The sequence below is a fragment of the Papaver somniferum genome, chromosome 8 (assembly GCF_003573695.1).
Source record: "Papaver somniferum cultivar HN1 chromosome 8, ASM357369v1, whole genome shotgun sequence".
Classification (NCBI taxonomy): Eukaryota; Viridiplantae; Streptophyta; class Magnoliopsida; order Ranunculales; family Papaveraceae; genus Papaver; species Papaver somniferum.
Window position 1 is genome coordinate 144638074 of NC_039365.1, and position 9641 is coordinate 144647714.

Below are 9641 nucleotides of genomic sequence, written 5' to 3' on the forward strand. Positions count from 1 at the left end.
GAAGCACACAATACACTTGCAAGTATACAAGGTCAAGATTTGTAATAAAAGGGTGAGTAGGGGTTTGTCCACAGGGAGAGGAGCATATGAGAAGTTTTCCTAGCTAAGGTGTGTAGTGAGCTAAGGGCAGGCAAGGTTTCAGGCAAACAGACAAGAATGCAAGGTAAAGCAATAGAGAAACAGGCTAAGAACCACAGCAGGGAAAGATAACAGACAAGGAACCAAGGCTTGGAAGGTAAAGCAGCAAAGAAACAGCCAAGAAAAGCAGCAAATAACCAAGGCTTGGCAGCCAAGGGCAGGGTGAGGATTATGCACTGACTTCAGTGCACAAAAGCTACAAGGTGCAAGAAAATAAAAAGCAAGAAAAGTAACTGAAATACAAGCACACAGGACTGAAAAATAAAAGTTACAGAGAGGGAATTGGTGGGTAAGCCAAGGCATATGATCCACCTTGTGTCCTAATCAAGTGACATGGTCTAGGTTATGTTCATTCCTAAGCATACAACTAGAAATGGAAGAACACCAACTTGCTCACTAGTCTACCCCTAGCATTGGCTGTCTTTTGACAGTACAGCCAATCACAGGCTCTATGAGCATTGGCCTCTCTCATTTACACATTCAAAACATAGCAACAGGAAGTAACTATCCTAGCTCAATTACTCTTGACAGTGCACAAGGCTTCACTGAGCCTTGGCCTGAAGCTGATTAGCTCATGCTAACCATGTAGTGGCAACATACATACATCATATGAGATAATTCATACACATTTAGCAACATATCAGATAACTCAAAACATAAGCAAATTCTCAACTGTAACTGACAAGCACTGAAATTTTAAGTTCATAAAAATTTGTCTCCAATTCTCTACTGGCTAGTCCAGAGAGGTAAATAGTGTCTTCTACACACTTCACCCAACACCCATTTATACCCAATACACATAATTTTGGTTTTCCCCAATTTTTCCCCAAAGTCAGTAGAACTAGGGTTTGGTGAAAAATTGATTTACCTACTGTTGATGAGATACTCGCTCCATCTCGTCGACCCAATCTTCTCCTGCTTCTTCTCGTTCCTCTCCAGCTCCAATTGATGCTTTAATCATCATATATATCACCAATTTCTCACCTAGGGTTTCAGGCAGAGAGATGAGAAATTGAGGTTGTAAATGATGATTAAAGAGATGGTACGTGATGGGTTTAGGTAGAATAGAGTTGGGGAGAAATTAGTGGAGTGATTTGGGGGCGTCAGGGAGAGGTGGTGATGATGGTGGTGCGGCAGGTGAAGAAGGTGGTTCTGCAGCAGGGTAATGGCGTAGGTGATGGCTCGACTGTTTGGGAGAAGGGGGTTGTTTGGGTAGGTGGTATAGGTTCGGTTGCTAGGGTGTGAGGCGGCTTCATCGAGTCTTGATGTTCTGTGACTCTGAGCTGCGAGATGCGAAGATGGTAGGTAGATCGGATGGTGATTCGGAGGCAAGCGAGGAGCGACCGTCAGATTATATGATACAACAAAATGAACGGTACTTGATGGAGTTAGGTACTGTAGTGTAAGGCGGAGATATCAAACTTCGATGCACAGCAAGGGAGCGACCGTTGGATTCAACTACCATCTAATCTGAAGGCTTGGAATTTCGGCGCTGTGGTGCTTGGCAGAGACTTCAGATTTTGATGCTCTATGAAGGAGCGACCATCGGATGCGTCTGGGAACTGATCTGACGGCTGAGAACGGAGGCGCTTTTGTGTGTAGAAAATGAGGTTGTGCGCACCATTCTTCGCGGCTTCCTTGCGTAATTTCTCCCGGCTTTTCACTACTTTTCTGCTCTTTTCGCTCCGCGACTCATCCGAACTTTATTTATTACCTAAAAATGCAAAATTAATTAATAAAAATATTTATTCTTGAAAACAATGAAAATACAGAATATGGGATAAAATGTAGAATTAACGCATAAAAGATGAGTTAAAATGCCAACAAAAAGGGATAAATATATACAATATTTGGCACTCATCACTCATTGGGTATTGGTTTGGCGGTTTACAGCGTGCGGCGTACACTACGCTCATTATAAGAAAGTGTCATAAGGATGAGGCGGTTAGTAAATATAGGGAGTAATGGTGAAACGCTTTCTTTTATGGAACATCAATTTCAAGCGTTATCGGTTACCACCTCCTCCCATTTACTCACCCGTTTTCCATTTCTTAATGAGACCAGAGTACTTTTCACTTCGACTTGTATAAATAGGCATTACCTATTTCCACCGAACAACAAGTTCTGGTCAGGATCATACAACACTCAAAAAACGTTTGCTAGCTTTCCCATATGTTAGCTTCCCACTTTCTGATACAAGACACAAAACAACTTCTCTTACAGAATCAATTATTCTGGTCTCAACACTCTCTTCGCTTCCCTCCCCAAAACCAACCCTTCTCCTCCTCTTTGTAACCGAAGCAAGTCTGGAACGGCCATTTCTTGGTTTAGGCCGGATTTGTACAGATTGATCTCTCGGATATAAAGTAATCCCTTGCAATACATTATTTAGGGTTTAGACTCGTTTCTCACCCACACACCCGAAATTACCGAAATCAGCAGAAACCGTTTTCACTCTCAAACAACAGAAAGAAAAAAATCAGGATACACGAACTATCAAGGTAAAGATAGTCAGACCCTGGCTTCACGAATCCCTAAGTGAAGTCTTTAGGTCGTAAACCTAATTATGTTTCTCAGAGGAAACCTATAGTCTGTTTGGATATCAGAAGTAGAAGTCAGAAGCAAAATGTTTTTGCTTCACAAAAAGTTAACTTTTTTGCTTCTGGAAGTAATTCTGAAATTGTGCATCCAAATTAACTTCTGACTTTTTTGCTTCCAGAAGTAAAAAAGCAACTTATGGATGTGTATCCAGACAACCTACTAGGTTCATAAAGGACGACTCTAAAAAACAATTAGGACGCAAAGTATCGGGAATTGAAAGTTCCAGTTTTCTGAGTCTCTCTATTTATGGACTTTCAAGACTAGGGTTATTTAGAGTGCAAGCTAAGATAACTTGCGATTCTAGCAAACACTTTCTCTGTTTAGATGAAACTCTTGTTAGGAGTTCATGTAAGTATGTGAGAAGTTTGTCTTGAAATTACATAGAAGAATATACACAATGGTCCAGGGTACCTAAACCGTGTACAATGATAGTTCATGGAAATTATGCCTTAAGAACTATTAAGCAATATCGTGTTCATTATGGGCTTCCACATCTTCAAAACATGGATTGATTGATATGACATGATAACAATGTTATTACTTGTTTTATATAACTTTTGAATCTTCTGAACAACAACAACATATTGACCATCTTCAATCTGACCGTTTGTCTAATTATCGACATTGTACTTTTGTATGACTGGAAAAACGACGATGCAATTGTGAAGATAAGGTTCACAAATACGAAAGTAAGTATACCACAGATATTGAAAATAATAACACTATTGGGTTAGTACATTTGCAATTTCAAAATTTGTAATAATATAAATAAATGATGGGAAAAAGGGTTCTTACTTCTAACGCTTCCCAAAAACCATTCAGTTTTTTTTGGAACTGTTTGTGGTTGAAAACTGTTTCTACTGGTTTTGGTAAATTTGGGTGTGTGAATGAGAAACGAATCTAAACCCCCAAAACAATGCACTGCACGGGAGTACTTTTGATTCGAGAGATCAGTCTGTACAATCCTGGCCTAAACCAATAAATGGTCGTTTCAGGCTTGCTTCGGTTACAAAGTGAAGAAGAAGGGTTGGTCTTAGGGAGGGAAGCGAAGAGAGTGTTGAGACCAGAATCGTTGATTCTGAAGGTGTGGTTGTTTATGACTTGTATCTGAAAGTAGAACTGGATAGCAGAATGGAAAGCTATCAGGTGATTTTTAGATACTGTATTTTTGCCGACCAAAACTTTTCTTTTGGTGAAAATAGGTGAAGCCTATTTATACAAGTCATATTGAAACGTAACCTGGTCTCGTAGGAAGTGGAAACGATTGAGTGGTGGAAGAAAAGAGTAAAGTGTAACCGCCAGACGTTATGCTTCCATGATGAAGGAAGTGAATTCGTGTAACCGTCAGACATTATGCTTCCATGATGAAGGAAATAAATTCGTTTACACTGTTACTTTTCGCCACCACTAATTGTTCCACGTCATGACACTTTCTTGTAACGGGCGCATTGCACGCCTCACGCTGTAAACCGCCAAACCAATACCCTGATGAGCATCCCCCAGTTTGTGACATGTTTGATGTCTCGAGTGTTTTCGTGGAAAACATGTATCACTTCGCTAGGTGTGGCAAGCCAAAGTCAAGGGACTTTCCGCAGGAAAATAGCATGTAATGCTATTAGGCTCGTTTTGGATGCCTAAAACTTGCCACAGGTTTGTCAGTTCGGTGGCGAACTTCGATGACTGAGATTGCATCTCATGAAGGAGGGTAGCCGTTGATTATGGCTACCTTGTGTTGGCGCCTGATAAAGGCGCGGTGGAGTTTTGGTATACGCTGGTGGTAATGTGGCATGGCTGGCATGGCTCGTGCATGCCAGTGGCACGGTGGAGCAAGTGGCACCTGGCGTAGCCAAGGCCACTAGATTTAGGCAGCTGGTCGCCTGAAACTTGCCACAAGTCTGTCAGTTCGGTGGCGAACTTGAATGGCTGAGATTGCATTTCATGATGAAGGATAGCCATTGATTATGGACGCATCTTGTTGTATAGCGGAGTGGCGCCATTGGCATAGTGGCGCCTGGTGGATCCATGGCATAGAGGCATGCCAGTGGCTTAGCCGTGGCATAGCGGCATGTCAGTGGCGTTGTGGCATGGCCACGCCTGTGGCGTTGTAGCATGGATAAGGCTAAAATTTGGCTTCATGGCCAAAATAAGGGCTTGGCGGCATGGTCAAGGCTAGGGTTTGGCGTCGTGGCCAAGGTTAGGGTTTGGAGGCATGGCTAATGCTAGGGTTTGGCGGCATGTTGTTGGACACACATGTGGCGTGGAAACATTGTCCATGTGGCCACATCAATACCAATACTCTGGGAAACGTTATTTGGATTTGGTTGGCGTAGCAACTTTACCCAAGTTAGAGTTTGGCATGTCGAAAACCTAATTAGTGCATGCGGCATGCGGCCGCGGCATGGCGATACTTTTGTGCAAATGGCGCTATAGCTATGCCAAAGGAGTTATGGCAATGCCATAGTGTGGAAACGACCACAGGAGTAGGGATTGTCGTGGGTAGCTATGATATGGCGCCAACCCTAGGGCTTCCTAGGTCCCACACGGCTCATGGCACGTTGTGGGGTCGAAGTGGCATAATTTGTGCCACGACTGGAAATTAGGGCTTTGGTTAATGCATGTGCGTGCTTTTGACCAGAAAACCCTAATCTTAAGCTTTTTATGGCGTTGGCCACGAACAGGAGGTAGGTTAGCACATAGCGCGTTATTTATGGCATGTTTCCACGAAGTGGCATGTTTGGCATTGAAAAATCGGGGGTCTAACAACACCACCCAATATTTCGCTTAGCAATCTGTATGGACTAACTCCAATATACTTTGCTAGAGAATCAACTAGACAGTCAGACTCAATATAGACTAAAGTATATCGAGGAGTTAATATCTCTCTCTTGTTTTGATTTACTCGAGCTAATAGAAATCAGCGAGTCTTTAATCAAACACAAGGAATAACTTGGATGGTACCAAAGACCAATATCCAAGGATCAATCAATGACAATCAACAACCAAAGGTTGGATTATTCTAATTGATGATCTAACACACAACCTGTATTATTTCAATTATAAAGATAAAACAATATAATGCGGAAATTAAAATAACACAGACACCAGAAATTTTGTTAATGAGGAAACTGCAAATGCAGAAAAACCCCGGGACCTAGTCCAGATTGAACACACACTGTATTAAGACGATACAGAGACTAGCCTACTCCAAGCTAACTTCGGACTGGACTATAGTTGAACCCCAATCAATCTCCCACTGATCCAAGGTACAGTTATCCTCATACGCCTCTGATCCCAACAGGATACTGCACACTTGATTCCCTTAGCTGATCTCATCCACAACTAAGAGTTACTACGACCCAAAATCGCAGGCTTTGACAATAAACAAATTTTTCTCACACAGACAAGTCTATCAAAGGATCAATTTGTCTCCCACAGATAAACCCTAAAGGTTTTGCTCCGTTTTTTGATAATAATCAAGGTGAACATGAACCAATTGATAATTCGGTCTTATATTCTCGAAGAACAACCTAGATTAATCAATCACCTCACAGAAATCTTAATCGTATGGTAGCTAAACAAGATGTTGCGGAATCACAAACGATGAGACGAAGACGTTTGTGATTGCTTTTTATATCTTTCCTATCGGAGATATCAATCTCAAGCCAATCAATCTGATTTTACTCGTACGATAGAAGATGCAAGATCAGATCACACAACTACGATAAAAGTAGTATCGGTCTGGCTTCACAATCCCAATGAAGTCTTTAAGTCGTTAACCCGGTTTTAGGAAAGAAAACCAGAGGTTAAAGGAGAATCGACTCTAGTATGCAAAATAGTATCACACGTAAGGTATGGGGATTAGTTTTGCATAATACTAGATGTCTCCTTTATATAGTCTTACAAATCAGGGTTTTACCTTGGTCACAAAGAAAACAATATCCACCGTTAGATGAAAATCTGATTTAGATTCAAGCTAATATTTCTCAACCGTTAGATCGAAAACTTAGCTTGTTACACACACTTGACAATGCACACTTCTAGGTTTGTTAACCGTACCCAAACGTTTGCACTTGTTGGTGCAATAAGTTAACCAAAAGGTTAGCCATATGAGCATTTCATATCAATCATGTTCTTCTTCACCATAACTAGTTCAAATGACTTCAAATGAACTAGTTAGAGAGTTTTTCAATTGCAAGGAAATCTTATGTACTACACAAGACACAATTGAATCAAAAATGATTTGATTCACTCGAATCGGTTCATGAACTTTTATAGCCACGGTTTGCAAACTACATTCCTTAGTCTTTTTAAGTTTAAGTTCAGAAATCATCTTCAGATATATAACCGTTTTCAAGTTCGCAGACTAGGTTCGCAGACTTAAGCAACCGATAGAGTTTATAAACTCCAGCAGAAAATCTCGGCAAAGACCTTCCGCCGGTTCGCGGACTGGGTTCTCGGACGCAGCTAGTTCGTCAACTCCAGTAGAATTTCTCGGGATGAGAAGTTCGGCTGTTCGCAGACTGAGTTCGCAGACTTGGCTACAAGCCATTCTTCTGGTTTCTCTTGATCAACAAAGTTCGCAAACTTTGGTTCAAGGAATAAGACTTATACATAAATGTGTTTCCACAATAATGTTTATGTCCACCATTGGTTATGTAATCTAAACTCTCATTTCAATCATTGAAACATTCTTAGAGGACGTTATATAGTTGTTATTCACAAACCATTTCTCGTCAAAGCAATTTTCAAAGTGATCGAAACATATCATGACTTTCGTCACTAGGTAAAGATGAACTTGGTTGAAGCCAAGCTTACCAACACATATTTCGAGATATAGATATGCGAGGTATACTCGTCTCGAAATACCAAATGTGTATAATCCAAGTGTATATATATAGCATACGACTTCTTGTCTCAAAGAGTAGGAGATAGAGTAGATAGACTTTTGAGTGACAGATAAGTTCAAGTCTTCACATACCTTTTTTTCGAGAAGTTCCACCGGTTCCTTGAGTAGTTCTTCTTCTTGTATGATGAATCTCCATGAAGTCCTTGAGCTCAACTACACTTTCTATCCTAGTCGGAGACTTATCTATAATAGACTAGAAATCAAGACTTATAGTTTTGATCATTAACATTGACAAACATGCTTGAGATAACAACGCATGCGAGTTAGACCGAGCAATGCTCTAACAATCTCCCTCTTTGTCAATTTTAGTGACAAAACTATCAATACATATGGAATAAAAAAAAGATAAAGAAACTTTAGTAGCTCCTATTCCACATGTCTAATCTTCAACATTCCTCGAAATCTTCGTCACTTCCAAGTACTCCAATGATCTCAAAGGTTGTAAGTTTAGTATCACCGTTGTTGAAGATCCGTAGCTATAACAATGAGAAAGCATCGGTATCGATCATTGTTATACAGTGTCATACTATTATTACACAGTGTCAAAGTTCAATTGTCTCACAACTTCAACAATAATACTATGGTGATATGTATCACTCCCCCGTAGTCAATACTCCATCTCACATGGAAACCACTCCCTCTTACACAATGATCTGAAAACCATATGTATTTGTAGTGTGAACTACATATTAATTCTCCCCCTTTTTGTCAATATAATTGGCAAAGGTACAAGAACGGGATCATAATTAAATTTCCGTAAGAGACATTTCATGACTAAAATAAAATACATACCATCTAATTTAGATGCAATCATATAGCCGAACCTAATAGCATTCATCAAGGAGTTTAAAGATACAAGATAACCCCTCTAATATTCCACAGCCGCACTCCCCTAAAGATATTACCATTAAGCACAAGTTCAAAAGAACTCTCCCCCCATTTGATGCCATTTCCGAAAGAACAACAAGAGCGACCTTAATTTCAAAAGAAAAAGAAGGATTTTATTGGACACCAAAAACCATGAAAATGATTTTCTATATCCAAAAACTCAATCAAATTAATCACAAGTAAACCCATGATTAATTTAATCGGAATACTCAATCAAATTTAAACAAAAAAAATGATCAACTTATTGATTATACTCGACATAAGAGAACTTACGGAGCATACGACTAACATAACCATTAGAAAATGAATAGGTTAGTCGTTCATATACTCAACATAAGGGGAATCTTACGGAGTATGAAGATACTCAACTAGATTAATTACAAGTGAACCCATAATTAATCTAATTGGAATACACAACCAATCTAATTACAAAAGTAATCAATTTAATTGTCATTTGTTATGCTCAACATAAAAAGACTTATGGAGCAATAACTAAATAACCAAACATGATGATTAATTTAGTTCAAAAATGCTCAACATAAAGTACCTTACGGAACAACCAACAAAGCGAATAAAAAATTAATCAACTTGGTTGTATCGTGCTCAACATAAGACACATTACGGAGCCTCACAGTAATACATAAAATATGGATCAGGGATGATCAATACTGCGGAATACTCAAGGATTCATTCTATCTTCCATAACTATTTGCATAACGATATTAATAGACATAATCCTTGAAAACAAAAGATTTTAACCTATCTTCCATCAAAGAGTTGAAAATATAGGATTAACTTTTTTATTTGTCAAAATTCTATTCATTCTTTTACCAGTACGTGAATACCGATCACAAACGACTTTACTTTTGACAGAATATGGGACCTTCAAGTTTACAGACGCAAACATACATATCCCATAACAAATTGCAATATAACAAATCATACGGATTAATACTGCAAAAACATCATCCTCCAAATATTTTTAGAATTTAAATCAATAAACCTAAAAAAAAGAACAAGAAGATGAAAAATAATAGCTATGTGTAGTCACAATCATTGTTATTCAAGCACTAGTTATTCTTCCAACTAAGCCAAAAAGAAGACATAC